We start from the raw sequence: 21,714 nt of genomic DNA on the forward strand, positions 1-21,714 counted from the left end.
AATTAGCACCAGGCCTGGTGAGAAGCTGTGGAGAAGGAATTCAGGAATACAGGGACAGAGACAGATAATTCATGCTGTTATTTGGTTTTGGCTAGCTAAGAAAAAATTTCACAGAGCTGGAAAATATGACTTGGCACTTAAGGGTTTCATTCAACAAGTGGAGGTGAATAGCTGGGAGATAGGGACTAGTCTGCCTTGCTGGCTTTTGGGCCGTGTAACCAGCAGCTTGCCTTTTCTTTTGTCTTTGTCTGCCTTGCTGGATATTAAGGCTTTGGTGTGTTGAGCACTGAGCTGACATTGTGAGAGCAGTGACCCTCACAGCTTTACTGTGTTTTGCTGCTGGGAAGTCCCAGCTTTTTGCAGAGCATCACTGCTGTTTATCCTTCCCCAGCAGCTTCAGCTCTTTATCCAAAGCAATTGGTGTTATTTCCTGGAGAATCAGCAAGTTGGTGAAGCCTGGTGTGTGTGTTCTGGAGAACTCTTTGTACCTTGGGCTGAATATGGCAGTGCCTGAAGAGCAGGCGTTCTGTTTCATGTCATGTTTGCCATAGAAGGAGCTGGGAGCACAGTGCCTTCTTAACTCACTGAAGATTTTGCTCCTTTGAGCATCAAGTTCTACATAAAAGAGCAACCAAAATGTAAAGGTAAGAAATGTCAGTAGAAGGGAGAAGGATAGAGAAGCTCTGAGAGAGGAGCTGCTTTTTCCCTAAGCACCTTCCATCAAGGAAGTTGCAATGTGAAAAAGAGCCCACATCTCACAAGGGTCCACCTTGTATCCTTGCTAGCTCATAGTCTGAGTTACAAGGTCACCTTAGAACCCCTTGGCTGTGTTCATCATCTATTTTGAAACAGCACAGGGTCAAATCCTCTTTGCTTGCTGGTGCTAGGGGAAGAGGCAGGTTTTGCTGTGCAATGCTGACTGTGCAAGAGTGAGGTGGTGCTCTCTCCCAAGCTGGTGGACTGTAGGAAGGTTGGAGTTGTTTGGCAGCTGCCTGTGGGCTGGAAGAGGTACTCAAAGAAGAAAGGCATTGAGGGATCAGTGCGGAGAAGAGAAAAAGCAAGGCCAAAGTACCTGGGGTGGAGGAGGCACAGTGTTCTCCATTAAGATCTAGCTCACTTTTTCAGCATCAGGCCCTGCAGCTCCCAGTACTGTTTCTGGTCTGATGCTGACCATGAGCTCAGACAGCTGGTAGAAAATGGATGATGCAGAAACAGCATAATTGGGGTTGGAAGAAGTAAAAGGCTTGGCTGCTTCTACAGCAAATGTTTCCGGGAATTGCTGTGGAAAAAAAACTCAGCTGGAGTTTGAGTGCAGCTGGGAGCAGAGACCATGCCAGTTCTTCCCTCCTAACTCTCACTACAGAGGAAAGCAAGGGAATGCATTTAATGGGATATTGACACAATGCAATTACATCTTTGGTGAAGCATGGGAGGCAGATGCATTACTGATGTCTTACGTATTGTCAAGCTGGCATCCATAGAGTACTGTGTTCACCAGCAAGTAGCTTGCAATACCTAGGCTACAAGCTGAACACTAAACTGAGGTCCTCGAGTCCTTCTGTTCAGGAGCTGCCTCACTTCAGAAGTGTGAGCAGACTGTGATGCTTCTCATACTGTACCCTTAGAGTTCTTGCATCTGGTGTCACGTGCCCCCACGTGGCTGCTTAGGAAGGAGTCTGTGTTTAAGCATCTGGATGCAGCAGCAGCAGAAGAGGCCCCAAACTCTAATAGTCTAGACTCAATAAGGCAACCTCAGAGCACAGGATTTACCTCTATTGCTGATGGTCTCCACCAGGGGCCCTGCTGGAGAAGGCAGCATCTTCCCTGCAAAGATGGAGGCAGGATTTTTGCACACTAGATGTACTTCCTTCAGACTGATAGTCTCTGTGCCCAAGAGACTGGGAGAACTCAACCTTGCACTTTCAGTATATGCATGTTTAAGATGCGTGCTGGGGCTTTTGACCAGTGCATGGAACAGGGAATATCTGTCTGACATGGTGGAAGATAGAGGCAGACAGATTGTGGTTTGGAAATGACTTCCTGCTTGCTTATTCTTGAGATACCTTAACTGGAGGGGTTGCTGCCTTCTGAACAGAGCAGAAGGAGAAGTGAGAGTGCAGCCTGTGTCCTCTGAGTGATGAGAAGGGGCAGTTCATCAACAGATGGCCTTCACCCATTCTTAATTGTGTAAGATGAGTGAGGCAGCTGTGCTTTAGTTTCCAATCTCAACCCATTCTGCACTTACTGTGAAAACTTTCTTATGCTGAATGCTTGTGGTCTGCCTATAAAACTGTGCCACCTTGGGTAACACTATAACGAGTGAAGCAGTTTGGATGGGATTGCTCTGTATAAGAATGGTAGAAGACTGGTGTAGAAGGAAGTAACTGCAGCATTAAGGACAAAGATAAATAGATCAGCAGGGATTCACAGTTTTATATTGCAGTCCTGTGTAAAAAGAGAAAAATACCAATGGAAAACATATGATTTGGTCAGTTTTTTCCCCCCAGACGTGGTTTTTTAAGAAGTATTATTTGGATACCTCTAGAGTCAACAAATAAAAACTAAAAACAAACCCAAATTGATATCTTTTTATTTGCATCTGATTATCTGACTGCTTAGGGTAAAAGTAAGTCTATATCTGGTTTGGTTAGAATAAACATTTCCCACTGGAATAAGGACAAATGGAACATTCTGACCCATCCTAGCAGTGCTGTCCCACTCTCAACTGTACATAGTAGATTGTAAAAGTAATCTTCTTTAAGAGTTCAGACTATTAGAAACATCTGCTTTCCTCTGTATCATGAAACACTGAAGCATGTGGAAATGGAGCCACCATAGAACATGGGCTCAGCTTAAATGCAGTTTAAACTGTGGGATTTTAATTATGGTGTGGATGTATTATTCAGTCCTATGTAATGCAATTCGGTGATGCCACAGTAATCTCTTTTCCTTAGTTGGAACTGCGCCATATTTGCTGTGTGTGGCCAAACATCAAATGCATCTGAATAAGCAGAATAATCGTTTCCAGACTAAACAGATTTCGAATTTGTTTAAGGCGTTGAGCGAGGTTAATGACTGGGAGATGTCTCTTCTCTTAAGGTGCCGTGATGTGTCGCTGCCAATGCTGATCTCTGTTTAGGTCTAGAAGTTCCAAATCCCCTGAGCTGTACTGAAGTATTCCTTCGAGTACAGTAACTGTTGGCTGAGGGCATTCTGTCATATTCTGAGCATCTACAAGCATTAATAGTTCTGTCTTTGCAGTGGCCTCTGGAGCAAAAGGTTGTAATCTTTATCGTTCTCTTTCACATGAGAAAGCTGGATTATGAGTAGACAATAATCCTAGTCTGTTTGACTTGGAATGACTTGGGAGAAGCTGGTGATGGAACCAGAGCAAAGCAGGGATTTGGCAATAGCTGAGTTCACTGCAAGATCCTTGATTCTTTAGCAAAACCATTTGGTGATTAATGGTCAAGGAGGAAGTCATCTTATCCTGACAACACACTCCTCACTTCTTCTTGATTTCTGTGCCTTTTCTATTTGATTCTCCAAATTGCCAACTCGGGAGTGTCTACAATTACAGTTTTGGAGCTGGAGCAGCAAGTGCTGAAGCACATATGAACAGCACATATAGTATGTGGGACCTTGCTCATTGTGTCTCCTAATGGTATGTCTAGACCAAAGATATTGAGGATGCCTGTGCTTGTAGGGTCTCATGCAGATGCTCCTCACTGACACAGCAGCGTTATTTCTGTACATCCTGGCCCAGAGATGTGATACTTGGCCAAAGCTCTGCTCTCAGTATGGAACAGGGGTACGAAAGTATTGCCTGCCCGCCTACATACATGCTTTTTTTGCTAATTTGACTGTTTTCTTGCTGGCTACGTTTCTGGTGGTTCTGGAAAGAGTTTATAATGCATCTGCGGTCCTTAAAGATTGCCTGGCTTCCTGTTTCTCTAGAGCTAGGGGTGTTATTAAATACAGCCTCCCACCAAATTCCAGTGACTAATCACACACAGGCCTTAGTCCCAAACCAGCCGTGACTCAGATACCAAGGAGCCTCTGTGAGTAATGCTGCAGGAAGGACCAACACGCTTCTTTCCTAGCCTTTCACAGGCAGTGGGAATGCTGAATAAGAGCAGACCAAATAGCAATTGTGGTCCTTCAGCCAAAAAAGAAAAAAAATGTAAGGTACCCGCAGTCTCTAGATGTTGTCCAGTGCTAACACTGAGCTTTCAAATGGTCCCAGCTGAAGCACATTGAGTGTGCTGAGTGTGGATGCCATAAAGGCCTGGGGCAGACCAGCTTTTCCGTGGGCAGACAGCTGGTTGGCAGGGCAGCAGCAGAAGTTTCCACTATGAGAAGGACCTTGAGTTTAACCAGACACGCAAGCACATAGCTCCTGGCAGAGGGGAGGCCACGTTGATGCTGTTTGTTTAAGGTTCGTTGGAACATCCACCTGGAGCAGTGCTTTGGATGGGAGTTAAGGGCGAATTCCTGATTATGCTCTTTCCTACCCAGAGGTAGTTTTTGTCTTAGGCCGAAGTTCTTTACAACTGAGCTTTGCCTTCCCCTTTTAAAACCGCTTATCTTGAATGGCACTGTAGTTGGCCATTTCAACCTGAGCCCGTAGCGTTTCTCCTTGCTGCAAATACTTTTGCATGCTCCAAAGTTTTTTCTCTGATTGCATATACGTAGTAGAAGACACATGGATGAGAACAACTTAATTCAAAACCATCTGAATGCAAGAATGAGACTTTTAGAGTTTGTGACAAGTGGCTGCATTAATGAGCAGAAGGAATAAAAACAATTAGCTTTCCAAAGCAACTGCAATCACTCGGTTTCTTCCCATTATTTATGGCTTTTTTTGAGTTCTCCTTATCAGTATCTTCAGCTAGAAAACACTTTCTTCTGAGAAATGTCTTCTGGCTTTTCAGTACTCGAAGTTTCAGAGTAGAAAATAATAATAATAATAATAATAATAGTAGTAGTAGTGATGATGATAATAATAATAATAATAAAGTTGCGTTTTATATTTCAGGATTTTCTTTAAGTAGATGCTGTCTTGAAAGCCTTTAATTTAAGGCCACGGCGTTCAGAGCTGAAGCTGGATGTGCAATTTCATGCTATGCTTATGAAGTCACAAAAAGCATCTGGATGCAGTGTGAAAACATTAACCAAAAACTTTCTGAAGGCTTTTTCTAGTGCTATCATCCTGGCTTAGTTTAAGTGTCAAGACTAAATCACTTTATGGGTTGGCAGTTGTGAATGCTAATGGTGAACTATTCAGTACCTTGTTTGGTGCTCTAACAACCAAGTTGCAGCCATCGTGGATATCATACAAATAAGCTAGGGAGCAATCTCTGTACGATGAGAATAGGTCTGTATGTTCAATGTGCATTCCGAAGCACTCTTATCTTTTTACTATTCTTTTTTGTCTCTCTGTAGTCTTCAACTCTGGAAGAACTACAGTCCATAGAGAATTTGAGGAAAACTTTCCCTCTCCTTTCACAGACATCAGAATGGTTGGGCAGATGCTGAACAGCACATCTGTACAGTCCCAAATGACTCATTTGCCACTGACTCTTAGTTGTTCTAAGTTACTTCTAAATAGTTAAAGACAAAAATCAAATGATAGTAATAAAATCTGAGACGGCACCTGTTGTGCATTGTCCCAGTGGATGTCCCCATGGATGAAGAGCTTTACCCTGGCTCTGCTGCTGCGTATCTCTATTGTTGCTAAATCTCCAGTTTATGGAATAATGCAAGATGTGGTGTATTAACAACTTGCCCTTGTCATTCACCATTCCCCAGTCTTTCTCTTCTATAAAATTGTCTTTTATAACATTTTATTATGGCTTTTAAGCACTGTTTTCAGTGTCTGATATCTGGGTCTTTTTATACCTGCTCTGTTATAATCTTACCCAATGTGATGTCTCCAGCAGCAACTATGAGAGGATGCCATGAGCCACAGCTCAGGGTTGGTATATTTGATGCTTTCCCCTCATTTCTTGATAACCAGCAATTTTCAGTTCAGGAATTGTTTGGATTGGATGTGATATCTATATATCAACAAGTGTTAAATAGCTGTACTGACAACTACAGCTTGATCATTGCATTGCTTGAGGTGATAATCAGTATGATTTTTATCAGTGATAATTGTGCTTTCTGTGTTGCTTGGGTAGGAAAGCACTCTCTTGGGAGAAACCATCCCATGAAGCAGCAGCACTGTTGGCCATTTATCTCCAGGTACAGACAGTTTATATTTCTGGGCTAAATAGAAAAGAAGTAGTTGATTTAGGTTTCTGATTTAGCTCTATTTTCCCAGACAGCAGGGTCACAGCTGCTCAGTCCTCCCCTGTAGGTATTTCCAAGGAAGCCCTTGAAGTGAATTACTTGAAATGATGCAATGAAAAAGGAATGTGATAGCTACAACATGTATTTCTTCCTGCTTTCAATGCCAAAAGAAACTGGAAAAGAAAAAGAGAATGCAAGCAAATATATTGGAGTGTAACCCTAGTTGGATGGTAACTTTGTTCTTTATGTTGGGAAGCTTTCTGCTATCTGCGTGCTCCAGGATTGCCAGCAATATCTCGTGTTCCCTGCATATGTAAGCCATGTGCTGCATTGTGTCTTGTGAATGAGCTCCTCAGTAATCAGTAGGGACAGCCAGCAATGAGATGGTGTCCATTTACACCAGCTCACCTTTGCATCTGCAGTTAGTCTCTGCTTCTGTTTCTTCTCTGAATCAAGGCTGGAATTGCTAGCCAGTGTAGGAGCTAATTAGCAGAATGAAACAGTTGCTTGGAGCAGTTATTTTCCCAGTTTGCTGCTAGCATTGGAGAAGATTGTGTTTTTTGCATTATCCAAATAGCTCCCAGTTTTGCAGTGTTTCAGGTTCATGCAAATCGGATAAACAATGGTGTAACTGTCTGTCTTCATTTGTGCTCTGTGGGGAGGAGAGATCTTCAAACAGAAGAAATAAGTTCCTTACAAGATGGGAAGCAACCTGGCATGTCTTTGAAGGATCACTGCCTGAAACTGAAGCCAGCTGGTGACTGGAGGAGAGTTCCCAATATCCCTAAATCCCCCTCATTAACCTTGGATTGAGGGGGAATTGCTGGACTGTAACGAGTGATGAGGACCTGAGTCTTCTGGTAACCGGTACCTGTGGAGTTGCTGTGGGAGAATGACTTGTATCTGAGCTGAAAACAGGTCAGAAACTGGCAGAGCAGGGCCCAGCAGCAGCCCTATGGATGGCCTGGAGGAAGCAGCTGAAAGCAAACCTTGGTTTTGTACTGTTTCCAAGGATTGGCTAGGTCACCTTATCTGTTGATTTATGATATCTTTTGAATAGTCTGCTCATCTGTTTGCATGAGGGGACTAACTGACTTGGAATTAGAGCTGGGAAGTGCTTTGGAAAAACAGGAGGTATGTTGGATGAGGGTAGTGCTGTCCCCCTGGCCTGGGGGGAGGTTGGTTCTTTTTTTCCCATTAAGAGGAGAAATTGATTATATTATTTGGAGAGAGGTATTCCTTGGAAAAAAAATATTGTGATTTACTTACAAAACATGCACACAATGTCCTGTTGCTATGATCTCAAGAGAAACAAACAGTTTCCTTGGTCAGAAATCTCCAGCTCTTCAGCAAGCTGTGCCCCTAAGGCTTTGTCTGTCTTTCTCCTTTTACAGACTTGCCTCCCACTTCTTCCCTTAGGTACTCAAAAGACAAGTTGCCTTGCCTTTATCTAAGTCTGCAGTTATCTGCGGATCTCAGAATTGGTTGTTACCACCTTCTAGAGCAACTGTGTTTATATCAGGAGATGTCAGGGTTTTAGACCTGAAATGAAACATTTCTACTGTCTTTTATTTTTGACTCTTTAGACTGCGTATGGTGCTTTTCACTAGATAAGTAGTGATTCTTAGGTAGATTCTTCACCCTTTGTTGATTTTTGGAATAATATTAAAGGATAGTCATAATGTAGGATAATTGGATTAAAAATGGTGTTTGGTAGGATAGCGTGGTTCTCGATGGCCTTAGTTTCTAAGTTTATAGCTGGAGGACAGGCAGTGCCTAGTGCCAAGGCTGTGGTGGCAAGTAGCTAAGTGTGGAAGACAAGAACATGGCACCAAATTGTTAGAGAGGCTATCCTACAGCGGGGTTCATAGAATTGCTTGGGTTGGAAGGGACCTCAAGGATCATGAAGCTCCAACCCCCTGCCACAGGGTTGGGGTAATCTTTCCAGGTAGAACCACATGTGCTGTCTGCTGTGCCTCAGAGCACCATCATTACACAACTGATGTTCAATGAAATGATTGTGTGAGCTGGACTGTGCTCATTTCTGCTCTATTCTAAGGGCTGATAATGGTGACGAATTCTATGCTGGCCACATGTCTCCTGGGGATTTCTTGACTGTTTGTGTAATCCCTTCTTTGCTGGACCAGCTGATCTCCAGCAATATGGGGCTTCCCCTTCCCAGGGCAGCTGCTGTTTGCTCTAGGATTTTTCAGTGTATTCAGGCAGCAATGAGTCTGCGGCTTGCCTGGAAAGCTTAAATCTATTCTGAGCATACAAAGTGTTTGAATGGCACACAGGCAGCCCCCAAGAGAGCTGGATTTCACCGAGTTGCCAGTAGCCAGTGCAGGTCTGTTTGATGCTTCTGAAATCTTTGACTAACAGAGAAAACCTCTAATGCATCTTGAACTCTGCCTTGGGACAGGAAAGAAGCATAAATCCAAATAATGATGACCATATACCTTTAAATCCCACAAACCATAGGTTGCAGCTGATTTATATTCTGTGGTGTAGATTTCTATTGCAGCCTTGCCTGAGCTACAATGGAAGGAAATTTGCTTTGCTACCGAAGGTCTGTTATATTTATATCCACTTCTGTCGGATCAAGTGGGGAAAACATTTAGGTCCCATTCAACAGGTCAAGAGAGAAATGACTGAGTGACCGAGGCTATACTCCCAGCTGAGTCAGTCACCCTGCCCCAGTGCATACAGTGTATTACGGAAAGACTGATCTGTGCTGCTTTACTGGGAATTTGTTCCGTGTTGCAAAATCATGTTCTGGTGGCTTCTGTTCTCTGCTTGGCACTGTGATGTGAGCAGGCCTTCAGCACTTCCAGTGTATGATGAGGAACAAGCAGTTTCTATCCTGATAACGGATCTCTCTCTTCCTATCAGCAGTTGTCATAGACAATTTTCCAAACATCTCAGTATCATCCAGACAGCATATGAGATATCTCACCTTCTGCTTGATAGACCAGGGAGCCATTGGGCATATTTGGCTGAGCCCAGCTCTTGCAGGAAGAACCAACTTCCATTTTGCTGCTTTTCGGTCTGTTTTTTGAGTCCTGAATGGAAAATCACAATCATAGAATCATTCAGGTTGGAAAAGTCCAACCCAAGCCCACCCCTACCGTGCCCACTGACTACATCGCTCAGTACCTTTCCATGGTTCTGGAACATCTCAAGGAACAGCGACCATACCACCCTCCTGGGCAGCCCGCTCCAGCACCCCACCACTCTTCCTGAAAAGAAATGCTTCCTAATATCCAACCTGAACCTCTCTCTTGGCGCAACCTGAGGCCACTTGCTCTTGTTTTGTCACTCTTATGTGGGAGAAGACTCTGACCCCCTCAAAAAGAGGTACAGTCAATTAAAATGGTTCTGTGTCCTCCATATCACCTGGCTTGGCAAGATACTGAAGATTTATATTGGGAACTCCACTGAAGCCATCTTTAAGTTCTCCATCTCCTGAATGTATGACTGTAAAGACTGCAGCTGCTGGAGCAGGCAGAACAGAGTTACAGCTCCCTGTCTATCTTCTGGCTCTGCATCTCTGTGTGGTAAAAATAGCCATATTTTACATCTATGGGAAACATTAAGGATGTAATCTCTTTGGAGTTCCTTTCAGCCAAGAGTAAGGAGATATGAACAATTTGGCTGCTGTCCTCTGCTCCTGCACCACCCAGCCACCGATCATGCTAATGAAACTCAGTGGCTACTGTATTTTCGTGGCCCTTCTGACAGTATGACGTTAGTGGGAGCACAGCTGCTTCAGTACCCAGGCATGTGTCTGTCTTTCCCTGGCAAATCCCTCGATGATGTGAGGCTGTCATGTTAAAGAGGGAAGGTAAAAATTTATAGGCAGTCTGAGCAGCATGTTATTCAAGGCCAGGTTGCTGGCCCATCTGATACTACTTAAGGGGTTGGATATTGCCAGTAAATGAAAATAAATGCTATTAGCATCCTTTCTGGTCAGGGGAATTAGCTGCTCTTCAGCTGATACTTGGTTTTACAGCACAAGATATGCTGGCTTTCAAGGGTCATGGCTTTAAATGCTGGGAAGGCGCTAATCTTGGGATTATGGTGATGAAAACAGAAATAGGATTTTAGAAAAACCAGCAGAGAGTCTTCACTTCTTACTCTGAGTCTGTTAAATGGACCTGCAGAAATCAGGGGCAAAGAGACAGAGTGCAGTGCTGTTAACACCACGGGTTTCTCCTTTACCACAGTAGAACCTTGGAAGGGACCTTCTTTCCTCCTCATCTCAGCCAGTCTCAGGAGAATTCTCTTTGCTTAAAAGAACTTCCATTCTGTTTCCTGTCTGTATTGAGCCATTTGCTTTTGGCATTAACTGTCAAACTCTGAATCACTCTTTGGGGATGTGTGCTGGAAAGCTGGTGGGAACTGATTGCATATCAGCAGCTGAGATGCAATACTTGGCTTTGCTCTTCTTGGGAATCACAGTGTGCAGACCTGGACAGCATCATGCACATAGTGTAAGAGACCAAGCACTTCATGTGGGCTGAGTATATCAAATCCTGAGGCAAATGCTTACTGCAAACGTTGGGGCATGAGAGAGGTGGGAGGGAGAGATATCAACCTAAAGCTTTGGTTTCTTGCACAGAGCAAGGAAAGGAATATAAAAAGAATGAATGTATTTTGTTTTCCTTAGTCAATCAGAGCTGAAATTAGCTATGGGGTATTTAACACAGAAGTGGAAGAGAGAGGTGGAAAACTGAAAGAGCAACTGCTTGAAAACTGCACCAAATGTTTCTTCCCAAAGAGAAATATGAAGGACTTATTTAGTGTAAGTCACTCCTCAGCAAGACCCCCAGCTGGGATGAAGAAACAAGAGGCCAAGGCTTCTGGCATCCTGCTGCAATGTGACATAAAGAGGAGATGCCACAAGCAGGTGGGGAAAGCTGGCAGTGAAACAGGTCTCCCATCCAAACCTTACACTGCTTCCACTCTGCTCTGCGGTGGTTTGGGTCTGTGAAAATAAACCAGGGCAGCGCAAATGAGAAAATGAGATACAGCTCCTAATAACCATCTCAGAAATATTCCTGGAAGGGTCTTGTTTTCATCCCAGATGAGGATGGGGGCAGGGAGAACAATCCCAAACCTTGATTCCTAGCTGATCCCAAACCTTCATGGAGTCTGGAAAGCCTGTAAAATACTGCTCTGTATCATTAGATGGATAATACAAGTTGAGTTTGCTCTCCAGGTTAGCACTGCATGTGCTGAGCTGAGCTCAGCCTGTTGTAACTAGAAAATTTATCCTGGCTCTGGAAAACAAAAAAAAACCCTCCCTGATAAATTTATTTAATAAAAATGCATGTTATTTTTCTGACACAACAAGGTTTTTCCATGAGGTGAAAACTGAATCCAGAAAAACACAAGCAAGCACATCACACGAATACAGAGTAGTCAGCAGTTAGTGCAGCCTCTTGGAGAAGGGCCTGGAATAAAGCAGCTTTTTATTTGTTTAGCTATTTGTGATATGTTGGCTAATGATGTGCTAATAGCAGAGACGTGTCTGTAATAACTGATTGGCTTTAAAATACCTCAGCAGAGCCAGGATCCTATTTGGGCTGAAGGGGCACTTGCAGTTTGCCAGTAAGGCAGACGCTGGGACCATACCCAGCAGATCTGGGAAATCACAGCCATGATCCAGCAAAGCCCAGAAAGCACGTGCTTAATGCTACCCTTCCTCCAAAAAACTTTATATATATAGACAAAATGGAGCAGAAGGACTATCGCTGCCATTAGAGAAAGGGGGAAAGACTGAGTTGGCCAAGTCAGGCAGGAGGCCTATGTCAGCGCCAGGAGCTGAAATCACCCCTCCTGAGGACCATCTTTAATGTTACTTCCAAAAGAAGGCTCTTCTCTAACCTAGAGCTGGCCTCCCTGTGGCTCCTACCATGCAAGATCCCCACAGCTCATTGAGCCCTGCCATTTGAATCCTGCTTCTTAATGTTGTCATTTCTGCTTATCTGCCCTCAGTCTGCTTTCTGGGTGGGTAAAGGTCTGGGGATGGATTAGCATGAGAAGGCTTTTCCTACTGGGATTTGAAAAGAAAAACAACACCAAAATGACCTTCTGTGAGATTCTTTTTAACCTATACTCTTGCCAAAGCTTAATGCTGTGGTGGAGGATGAGGTTGTGCAGTGTGGTCTGGAAGAAGCAGTTGTTAACCCTGGGGCAGGCAGCAAGCAGGGCATCCTCAAGTGATAGCTCTGGAAAGGCTGGGAGAAATGTATGAAACATTGGCCCTAACAGCAGGCAGGAGTGATACATTAACTGATGATAAAACATCACCTCTTTGCTCCACCTTTTAGGAAGTCCTTGTCTCAGAGAAAGGAGATGGTTTTATTGAGGCAGATCCCCCCAGGAGCTTGAAGTGCTACTGGAAGCAAGCAGAGGCTGTCCTGCGGAGACAAGGTGAGCAAACAGGTTGGGCTAATGCTGTTGTATTTGGTGGTGATGTCTTACATGTACCTTGTCCCAGGAAGCACGTTAAGGAACAACTTGAACGAGTGGAGACCTCTTCCCCTAAAGGCAGCCTGTTTCACAGGGGGGTGGGACTCAGCAAAGCCATCTGAGCAGTGCTGCTGCACCAACTGCAGTCATAGTAGCTGGCTCTCAGCAGCTAGTGGGGATGCAGTCCCTGACAAGTTGTGTTTGCCCAATCCCTGACCTTTTAGGTCAGTGGGAAGAGTCCCAGGCAGTCAGCAGGCTTGAGAAAAAGCCCCAAATGACATCGGAAATTCAACTTTGAACTGTTATTGCTGCTTGACTCATGGCTATGGGTATTTTATTGTCTGTGCAGCTGTTGGGAGAACTGGGGGTGGCTCCTGGGAGATGATTGAACGCATGTGACATCCCTGAGGTGAAAGAGCTCTGCAGCGAGGCCTTAACGTTAATCCTAACAACCAGTAACTGACAGGCATTACTATATGGAAGGAGTCTGCCCTGGCTCTGCTGTGAAATTCCTTGGACTCTTTATACAAAGATAGCACCCACCCCTCCCAGTCTTACATGAACAAGGCAAAGAAATGGTCATTGCCCCTAGAAAGCTTACTGTTTACAAAGGAAACTAGTCCAGCTGTCTATACTAGAGGTAACCCCATCCTTTGTGGTCAGGTCCCTTATCTTTTGTACAGGGAGAGTCACTTAACTTCCCGAGACCTGTCCTCAAGACCTTGGGAAAGCCGAGTCCTCAAATCTCCTTCAGGAGAAAGTTACTAAGAAAACACAGGGTCCCTTAAACTACTTTTCTTTAATCACCTTTTGAGCTCCAGAATTACAGATCTGAGGGTGCAGGCCCAGAGATCTGTTGGTCTGAAAGGCTTCTGGCTGTTGTGGAAGCTCTTACTTTCAGGTGGGTGCTATTAGCAGCAAGGGGAGATGCCTGGCCAGGCTGAGGCTGCTTGCAGCTGCAGGCTTCTTTCTTCCCAGCTCTCTTTCCAAGAGGGTTCAGGGTCAGAGCAGCAACCAAAGTGCCAGGGAAAACTTTCAGAAGTGATAGCTGTAGTTCTCTTCTATCTGCAAAGCTCAAAATGGAGAGGGACCAAAAAAAAGTCTGAAACTCCACAGTGATTATAATAATAATAATAATCCCCAAATCCCTTGTAGTCAGTCTCATCTCACCCCACCCTTTATTTTCTTCTTCTTCAGGAGGAAAATGTTTTCCCAGTGTTATTGGCACCCTTCGCAGGACAGCTCTGGTGCAGGAGTTGTGTGGGGGTCAGGCAGAGAGATAGCACAAAGGTCTGGGCAGTGAGTCCAAATCATCACTCCGCCAAAGATTTTTCCACGTGACTCTTTTAAACTCAATTCTCCAGCAGTTAAATGGGATAGGACTTCACGCAAAGCCATTGCTTGAGCTTGGAGGGAGTTCCTCCAATGTACATTGGACCAGCATTGCTGCACAGCACAAATTAGCCAGGTATATATGCAAAAAACACAGGGCAGTCTCTGCTTAGAGAGGGAGGTCCCTGAAGCCGGCCTGTGTGCACACTGAGCAGCTGGGTCCCTCTGGACCGCTGGGCTCTCACTAGCAGAGCTGGACATAAGACTTGGAACAGGTGTTACAAATTTTGGTGCTTTTTCTCTTTTTTTTTTCCCCTCAAGCAGGGCAAAAGCATCTGGTCTGTCGTGCTCTGAGGTCATGTAATGTTTTCCAGGACTGCCAGGAAATAGAAAATATTTCTGCACTGTAGAATGCGTAGAGCAAACAAATCTATATACATGTGCAAAAAAGCAGACCAGGGTGTAGTGTTTTATGAAGTATTACAGTGAAGTGGCTCCCAGCATTTTGCCTTAGGAAGCTGTGCAGCTGTTTCCAGCTGTCAAGCACTTGGGGAGATGCTTTGTGTTTGCACGACAAAGGCAAAAACAGCATACCATCTGCATGACTGCTTTCTTGCTTGCCATGCTGGGGTATCTTCCAGCCCTGCTCTCTGATAAGGTTAGGACTTCCTCTGCCTGCAGCCAGGGGTCACAGAGACGTTACCTTGTTGCTCAAACCCGTTTCTGATCTGGAGAAAGTAATGCTATTGGCTGCAGCTCAAAAACTTCAATGAAAGCTTGATGGAGCCAGTGGGAACCTTTCCATAAAGTGCTCGAGGGTTTGTCTTGGATTTAATCCGTGCTCTGCAAACCTGGCTCAAGGCCAGCAGAATGACTTGCTTTGTGATGTGCACACTGTCCCTTTGTGAAGTGTTTCGGAGATTAGCAAGAGCTCGCCTCCAGACTGGAAGTATGATCCTTGTGCTCCATGGAGGACGTCATCCCTATCTCAACTGGCCTGTCATGGAATCATAGAATGTCCTGGGTTGAAAAGGATCACAGTGAACATCTGGTTTCAACCCCCCTGCTACGTGCAGGGTCGCCAACCTCCAGACCAGGCTGCCCAGAGCCACATCCAGCCTGGCCTTGAATGTCTTCAGGGATGAGGCATCCACAGCCTCCTTAGGCAACCTGTTCCTATGCATCAGTGCCTATCTCAAGATCTGCATAGTCCACTGCTCGAGAACCTGCAGTAATTTAATATTACCACCCATATGCCAGTTATTAGATGCACCTGAATTATTATGGCACTAAGGAACTTTAACACACTTTGAGGCTGAACACCTTGCTAATATAACTATATAAAATAACTAAGTGAGAATCTGTTTATCCGACTGTCTTATATCTAGGGGTTTTGGGAAAGGAGATGAGAACTGTTTCCCAAAAGTTATACAGAGACAAAGCTGTAAACACTGCGTCAGCATTCCCACATCATAGCACCAGAGCCCCCAGTAGGTGCCAGTTGAGTTTCTCATTGCACCTTGCTGCAGGTTTCCATATATTCCAGCCTTTTATCATGAGAGGTCCTGGAAGCAACTCCTCTGTCATGATATATAAAGATTGGCTGTAGCCTTGAGGAAACAGAAGTTGTCCTCCCTTTTGAAACTTGTGGTGTCTTCAGCTGTAGCATCACAGGGAGTCAGTCGATATGATCCTGAATTGTATCAACTGCTTTGTGCCATCCAGAATTTGTATCTTCAGAAGGCTATCCCCAAGAGGTGATGAATACGTGCACCACTTCAGTTTTGCTCAGGGGCAGCAGCATACCAGAACTATTCTAGGTTTAAAATCAAACCTGGGAGAAATAAAATGCTTGAAGAGATCATTGTGGTTGGATGGTCCTAATGAGGTAGAAGAGTGCATCTTTGCATCACGTGTATGACCACCGCTGCAGCTCATCCAAAGGACTGCCAGACTTCCCTGCCAGCAAACTTGGTTAGTCCATCTGGGTGAAACTGGGTGAAGCAGGGAGTATAGGGCAGCCAGATTGCAATGCCTGGATACTCATGGTGTGCCAGAGCAGAGATGTGCTGCACTGGAGTCTGGCTTGAAACTAAGACTGCAACTTTGGCCTGCTCTGGAGTGTACCTTGGTCCCACTTAAGCAATGAGGGTGTGTTATTCAGTAGATGCACAGCACTGCTAATGCTTCAGGACAGATTTATAGGTACGGTGATTGGAGACAGACTGTCCTGCAGCATGATTTGTTTGGGTTTATGGATTTCAAAGTCTTCTAATTGCCTTTTAAATAGCTACTCCTTTATTCCAGGAAATCTGCCTTAGGCTTTCCCAGTTTCAATTCCAGATTCCCACGGAAATCCAGGAGTCAGGGGATATTCAGGCTGAGGTTTATGCTCCATGATGTCTTTGGCTTTTTTCTAGACGTTTTAGATGCAAATTGTGTGCTGCAGAAAATGTTACAGCAAGAGATCTTAGGATTCACCTTTAAGTTTGTTTACAGGCTGAGAAACATGTTTCAGCCCTCAGCCCTTAATCATGTTGCAGCTACTCAGGCTGAAAACAGCCTGTTAGGACAGCAGGATGGTGCACATTTTGCCATGGGTCTGCTTTATTCAGGTCTCACTTATCATGTGTTAGAGTTAGGCTGGTTTCATTGATTCTGTAGTTTTCAGCATTCTTTGAGCTTTCTAGGGAAATTAAAAAAAAGGTTTCTTGTTACAAGTTCCTGTAACCAAATGTAGTTCTAACTCCTACACTATGAATATTTTTGATGTGCTGTTCAAAGCAAACTCATCCAAGCAGGATACTGTTAATGAAACTCAGGAGAAACAAGAGGTCAAGTGACAGGAGTAAATAGAGGTTTCAGTCTCTTTGGAGCTTCTGTTCAGAGCCAAAAGGAATTTATCCTGATGAAAAGCCTGGTTTTCACTTTGGAGGGTGCACTTTGAACCAGAAAGAACTGCTTCATACTAGTGGATTACATAAAGGCATTTATCCACATCTTTCTGTTGCTCCCAGATCTATCCAGGGTCAACTGGCATTCCTTTATTTTCTATCAAAAGAAGTAAATCCCAAACCAGCATTCTTAACCTCCTGGTGGCCTTGAGATTTGTGTTCAAGGGCCATGGCCACCAGCTAGCCATACAAAGGAAGAATAACCTATCTCCACAATAGGTTAAGATTTAAGGGTCAAAGCTTTCCAACGTGTGGCACTGAGGGGATGTGGTCAATGGGCATGGTGGGGGTGGGCTGGGGTTGGACTTGAGGGTCTAAGAGGTCTTTTCCAACCTGAATGATTCTATGATGTTAGCATTTCAGTAACAGAACCATTTATAATGTGAAATGAGTTATCATAGTTCATGCTTTTTTCACCCAATAGGAATTTGAATTGTACAGTGTCGGAGAAGGCATCAACGACACAAACTCCCTTGTTTGAGCAGCAGAAAAACTCAACATATGGAAAAGAACTCAAGCTGGTGAGAGGTTCTTTCTCAAGTCTGTCTGTTCTTACCTGATATCTTTTGAGAGAGCATGCAGGTGTGTTATATGGCACCTGTGGATTCATAGCAGAGGGGAATTTGTTGATCTATACGTAAGGCCTAGACTTCTTTATTTAATGTTTGTAAAAGTTCCTGCATAACTTCTGAGTGCAATCTAAGGTATTTAATTCAGGTACTTAATTCTCTCTGTAGGCTCATGGTGAACTGATATGTTCTATGGTCTGGAAGCAGTTGGTGGGAGCTTCACCTTCTCTATCAGCAGGAAAACTTTGGAGACACAGCTGAAGGATTGAACAATACCTACCAGGGAGGTAACATCTCCAGAGGAAAAGAGGATGGGGCTTTAAAACACCTACAGCTGGCTTCTACACCCCTCTGACCTGCAGTAAGTGACCTTTCTTTTCCCATCTTCTGCTGTCTCAGCATAGAGAGGCAACTCATCCCCAAGGCCACGTTTTGCTATTGATATATGCAAGCTCAATTTAATGATTCTCCCCGCACTATGGTCATGTCTGCAGTCATGTCATTAATGTAACTACATCAAGCTTTTGTCAGGCAGTTTTGCTATATTAGAACAATGCTATTTGCTGTCCTATTCTATTCTATTATATTCTATTATAACCAAAATGTCTGAAGAATTGGTAATAATATTCAATATGTATTATGCTTTGGGCTTGAATTCAGCCAGCCTGCATTGCTAATTGCTCAGATGGCTTTATTTCCTCCCACTCTGGAAAGGAAAAAGAATAGCTTTTGGTTTATGTGTTAGGAAGAATAACACTGATTTGATTTTTGAGGGCAAAACCTCCCACGAATGATGCATAATGCCATGGCTAGTGATCAGGCAAGCCACGGCCTGGGGCAGCAGGCTGTGGAGCTGGCCAGAATGGCCAGGATCAGGTTGCTGGTGGCAAGAAGTCAGAATGTGGTGCTCCCACCCATGTTTTTCCCATGAGACAAAGTAAGCAGCGAACTTCCTTCTCTGTGTAGCTCTCTGTAATCTCTCTGGTGCTGCATCCTTGGTCAGGGGATGGGAAGATGTGATTTGCTTACCCTGTTGGAAATCTCCAAGCTGCTCTTGCATAGGGACAGCTCTGGTTTCAGGGGTGAGGGCCAGCCAGTGGGCACATAGCCTGGGGAAAGAGCTGGATGGATGAGGATTTCTCTGAGTATTGGTTGATTTTAGGGTAATGCAGATGCACAAGGGGAAGATCAAAGTATTGGCTGGTACTTGGCACTTAATTGTTCAAAACAATTGTTCAGAAGTAATGTTTTGACTTTCTTGATAATGCTCTTGTGTTTTCCCAAACAAAACAAATTTGCTTAGTTCTGCACAAGTCTATGAATGACTTTGTTCGACCCCCACATCCAGTGTTGCAGAGAAGCATGGGAGGAGAATGGAACAAGAAATTGAGTTTGTGTTGGCTCATGGAACTTCTATTTTCAGTATTTCAGTTTGGTCCCCAAAGTCTTTTTGTTTCTGAACTTCTGAATTTTAGATTCCACGCCTTTAATACACCCTTACTGTATCTCAGGAGAGCCATAACTTACACTGAAATACAGAGGATAGGACAGCACTAATCACTGCTGGCACTGAGATCGGTGCAGTGGGCAGGAGCCATTCCATGGAAAGAAATTAAAACCCAGCTGGATGTGTCTTAGGGGAAGCATATCCCTACTCCCTGCATGTTAAATGGCATAGAAAACTTTCTGTGAGTGTTCTCCAGGCTTTGAAGTCTGAGCTTCTCTCAGGAAAATGAAGCCATTTGGGTCTCACTGTGGAGGTCTTCCTAGCCTAATGTACATTTATTTTCACGTCACCCTGTAGTCAGGGTGTGATTTGTCTCAAGTACCCATGGTCTCCTTAGACATCTGTTGCATTGCCTAAGCTTGTATATGCTGCTCCAGCCAGAGGGGGAGATGGCACCTCTAGATCCACTCTGAGCTGAAACAAGCTGAGAGAAGTGACCCAGAGTGTAGATTGATGCTGTAGGCTTGCATGTGCCTGGCTGTGGAGGAGCTGCTGGTGATTTGAAGAGGATTGCCCTGGATAGCAGCAGACCAAGGCTATCTTTAGCTAAGGAACCTCTGGTTTTATAATCTGCTGGGTTTTTGTTGTTGTCCTCTTTCCCAGAGAGAGATCAGTGATATCACTTTCATCTGCACATGGCCCTGTGCTTTTAGCTGACTTTCCACCCTCCCTTTCACTTAACTGGGTTAACTCCAGCATGCAAAACATTCTGTGTCTGACAGAATACTTGTGCCCCAGATATCTGACACGGGAGTCCCACATGTGAGGTTCCTACCTAGAAGAGCTGTTGCCCGCCTTCAGGAAGTCTGCCCTGTGTATTTGGTAGCAGGCAGGACTTGACCCACTGGGCTGGGCTCCCTGCTTCTGCCAGGTTTTCACTAGCTGTATTTCTGTCCTAGTTTCAGGTTGGCCCCACCAAGATGCCTGTCTGCCTTGGCTGATGAGGATTGCTACCCAACAGCAAAGACCGTATTTTCCCTTAGCGCACCATGTTGTGGGAAGTGTTTACTGCTGCTGCTCTTACAGAGCAGAAAACCAGAGGTAAGGAAGCTGATTGCAGCTGAAAATTCAATTTTTGATGGCACATCCAGCCTCGTGGTTTGTTTCTCCATCTCTTCTTGCTCAATAAGCCTGAGCTTCTCATCAGTGAGTGGGTCACCAGCAGCGATGGAGAGATGTGCTCACCTCTTGGCAAAGGTGCTTTCGTGTAGCCCTAAGCTCAGAGCACAGCTGTAATGCTCCCTGCTGCTCCTGCCCATTGCCAATGTCTGGAAGTGACCTTGCAGAAGACACTTCTCTGTTTTATCAGATCTCTATCAAGGTAAACAAAATGGGAGAGCTTCAGCAGGAAAAAAAGCATGCCTAAGTAAAAAGTGGGTTACTTGGTTTTGTTTGAAAAAGCTAGATGTTATTGAAATACCTTGACATGGGCACTGTGTCAACCATGTGGGCAATCAGCCTTGTAAGATGTATTTTGAGTGCCCTAAAACCTCAAGCCCACTATTTCCTTGCAGCCTAGAGAGGCCAAATTAAGAGAAGCTTGTAGTAGTCTTTTGGGATGAAAAGGAGTGTGTTGGAAAACCTGGCTGCAGCCTGTTGAATATCCAGTAAATAGTTGCTGACAGGAAGATAGCACATGGCGTATGCTCTGTGGGAACTCTCTCCTTTCTTTGGATCCGTGCCTTCTGCTAGCAGTTTCTGTGGCTATCATCATGGTGATATTCCAGCTTCATTTCTCCCTTGGCTATTGGATGTGGTCATCAGACTCACGGAGCAAAAATCTTACCCTGGTTTGGCTGGGGACCTAACTGATCACCATTTCCAGTTCCTGCACAGATTTCTGTGCCCATGGCTCCTTGAGACTCAGGAATGGAACTGCAAACCAGCTGTATCCCCAGCTCCAATGGAGCCTCCCTTCCCTCCAAGTGACTCATGGTCTACGCTGATTGAGACCCTTTCTTCCAGAAAGCTCTGGGCGCATTGCAGAAAAAAAAAAAAAGGGCAAAAGTCACTTGGAAATTACTGTAGCATTGGGATAAAATGTAAAAGAAGTACAAAGTGGGGTTTGCCTCCCTGGGGAAAGAGGCTGGTTCAAATACATGTCCCTCCTACCCACCTCCAGACAAACTGACTCTACCCACAAAGTGCTTCTCTTTCTGATGGCTACAGAGTGCTGCATGCCAAGGTGCTTGCAAATTTGGGGGAATGTTGAAGGCAGAGTTTGGTTTTAAAGATCAATTCTCTACCATACAGAGTGAAAGGAGGCTAATTTTAACAGAGGAATTTTTCCCATAGTTTTTCCTATTTCTGTGACCGCACATCTCTCTATTTACATGTAAAGTATAGCCCTCACCACAGTTATTAAATCAAGAACTTAGTGTCTCTCGCTGGGAAAAGATGCACTTCTTAGGGAAAAAAAAAAAAAAGAGAGTGAACTGGGGGGCAGAAAATAAGGAAGTGTTTGAAGGAGTTCATAAAGCCTCAGATTTCTCTAGGGTCCCCAGCTGTGCTGTATGTTGTCCCAGCTGAACTCCAGATATTTCCGCTCTGCACATTAATGCATTCAAGGAGAAATCAAAGC

The 21,714-nt window shown here is 44.5% G+C and overlaps 1 long non-coding RNA gene across 2 annotated transcripts in view; it reads left to right on the forward strand.

The window, feature by feature from the left end:
• LOC107316509 (uncharacterized) overlaps positions 1-21,714 on the forward strand; it is a 60,377-nt gene that overhangs the window by 24,233 nt on the left and 14,430 nt on the right. The window contains exons 1-5 of one of the 2 annotated variants that reach the window (XR_014948359.1): positions 669-4,438; positions 12,630-12,732; positions 17,482-17,578; positions 17,795-17,987; positions 20,033-20,174. This is a non-coding gene — a long non-coding RNA (uncharacterized LOC107316509). Of the gene's footprint in view, positions 1-668; positions 4,439-12,629; positions 12,733-17,481; positions 17,579-17,794; positions 17,988-20,032; positions 20,175-21,714 lie in introns of those variants that run through there. The other variant, XR_014948358.1, reaches the window with a different exon arrangement.

The sequence above is a fragment of the Coturnix japonica genome, chromosome 7 (genome assembly GCF_054131305.1).
Source record: "Coturnix japonica strain WE chromosome 7, WE-NBRP24, whole genome shotgun sequence".
Classification (NCBI taxonomy): Eukaryota; Metazoa; Chordata; class Aves; order Galliformes; family Phasianidae; genus Coturnix; species Coturnix japonica.